The sequence below is a fragment of the Pistacia vera genome, unplaced genomic scaffold (genome assembly GCF_008641045.1).
Source record: "Pistacia vera cultivar Batoury unplaced genomic scaffold, PisVer_v2 Contig585, whole genome shotgun sequence".
Classification (NCBI taxonomy): Eukaryota; Viridiplantae; Streptophyta; class Magnoliopsida; order Sapindales; family Anacardiaceae; genus Pistacia; species Pistacia vera.
The window spans coordinates 54294-56643 of record NW_022196429.1 but is presented as its reverse complement, the minus strand read 5'-3'; the positions used below and the strand labels follow the sequence as shown (position 1 = coordinate 56643).

The 2350-nt window shown below is 33.1% G+C and overlaps 1 pseudogene; it reads right to left on the bottom strand.

Annotated features, from left to right (window-relative positions):
* Nucleotides 1-561: 561 nt before the first annotated feature.
* Nucleotides 562-1188, bottom strand: LOC116109621 (annotated as a pseudogene).
* Nucleotides 1189-2350: the final 1162 nt, after the last annotated feature.

Here is a 2350-nt window from a genome sequence, read left to right as displayed (position 1 = left end):
CCTTAGTTGAATTAAACCCTTTAGGACAAGGTTGCTTTCAAGCGGAAGGGAATGTTGGAAAATGATAGAGTTACCGAAAAGTGCACACCGAATTTATGCACTGAATAACGTGGCAAAATCTTGACCGTTTATTAATATTAACTTATAATGAATAAATGGTCAGGATTTTGTCACGTCATTCGGTGCACAAATTCGGTACACACTCGTCGGTAACTGTAGTATTACTCGGGAATGTTATGTTGTTAAAAAATAAATATATTTTTAATTAAATTATCTGTTTTTTAATGAGTTATAGTTGAATAAGTCAAATAAGGATAATATTTGATTGTGGTAGAGTGATTATCTCATATTTTTTGGCATTAGTCTCCTGCTATTTTTATATTTTGTTAATTGTAATATAAGGGAGATGAAGTAATAAATAGGGTGTGCGGTTTTTTGGGCAAAAGGTGTTGCCTCGCGGTCTTGGTTTCCTATTAAACCAACAATTAATTTATTTTTCCAACTAGCTCTACTCTACACTATAGTACTTCTGAGAAGAAAAACCAGTTCGTACCATATTTGCTACACTTTTTTCTCTTCCACCTTAACAGACTTGTACATAAGATCTTCAGTAGGCACAATCGCTAAAGTAGATAAAAAATTTTCCTAGAAATATTAGGATTTGAGGTATGGGCCATCTGCGTTTTACTTTGTCCGAAATTTTACACGTGGGTGCAACCAAAATTGCTCCATCAAAACCTTGAGGATCAGTGAAATGGATCAAAAGACAAATAGCACCACCCATTGATTCTCCATATAAAAAATGAGGTAACACATTAAAGGAAGGACCTTGTTTAACAGAGTTAAAGAAAGACAAACAATCTTGAACAACAAGATCAACATGTGGTACGTAAGCCCTTATACCTTGGAGATCTGCCATGGCTTTCAATGTCAAGAACAAAACAAGCAAAACCCATCTGGGCAAGAAAGATTGTTGTGGCTTGAAAAGTCCAGCTCATGTCATTGCCGTATCCACGGACCATACAGAGGAGGCCGCGTGGAGGGGTGTTGGTGGGTATCCATGATCAGGTAAAGAGAGATAAGCCTCTTGGTGAAGTATGAGCTTGTTGATTTGATTCCTTGTTGATGGTAATATTCTTCCCCGGCAGTGCTGCCCCCGTAGTGGGAAAGCGCTTGGAAATCCTCCATTAATGGCGAGTGAGCGAGAGAATTGGGTTTTGCTCTCCGAGCGTTCGATGGAATGGGATTATGAACGTGATTGAGTTTCACTTTGGTAGAACACTTCAACCAAAAACTTATTATTTTTATTTTTTTTTTTTGTGTTTCAATTGAATTAGAATTGAAGATGGAAAAGAAAAGTTAAGCATATTTTATTAGGATTTTTTTTTCTTGGCAAGATTTGTTCGATGATAGTGGCAAGAGTTTGGATTTTCCTATTTCTTTTGTTTCAATAGATACTTTTAGGGTTTAATTTTGTTTTAGTTGCTTAATTGTTTGGTCACGCAATTATGCTGATCAATTATGCTGAGTTTTTAATTAGGGTAGGTTTTTGTTCTGGGTGGTTTTGGTTATTTTGGGTGCATTTTGTGCTTTTTAGGAATTAAAATTGGAGGAAGCGGTAAATTTGAAGAATTTAAATGTTTTGAGTTAAATAAAATATAATTGGATTTGAAATTAAATTATGAATATTAAAACAAATATATATTTTGATAGAATTGAATAAGATAATAGGATAGGATATGCTGAAAATAATGAAACAAATAGAGGTCTTGTCATCCAGCCACAAGTCAAGTGGTCTTGCCATCTCAATTATAGTTTATAGGAGATTATTGGATCTATTAGGTTTTGAAGTTTTTCTTTTAACATCCTCCAACATCTCAATATTTCTTTGCATCGAAAAGTCTTTATTAAGAAGTCTATCGCCTCATTTCTTCATGCATATTTTGTTTTCTTGTGAATTGTGGTTTAGATTTTGTTATAAAGATTTCATGATTTTCCTTATGTAAATTTAATGTATGAACACATATGATTACGAGTTTTAAATCTCTTATATAAATCAGGTTTTAATTTCTTATACGATTTTGCATAAAGCAACTATGTATTACCTTTCTAATGGGAGAATATAATATACTCTATAGCTAGTAATTCTTTGAGAAATATATGACAAAATCCACTAACTAACTTTTGTAAACATATATACATAGAAGGATATCATGTAAAATCCGAAAATTCTAATTTTAATTCATATAAATATATACACAAAATAATTGATATACTTTAATAAGTACAAGGTAGTCTTGGATAGTGCTGTCAAACTCCTCTGCTTCTTGATGTCCCACCCAACCGTAAA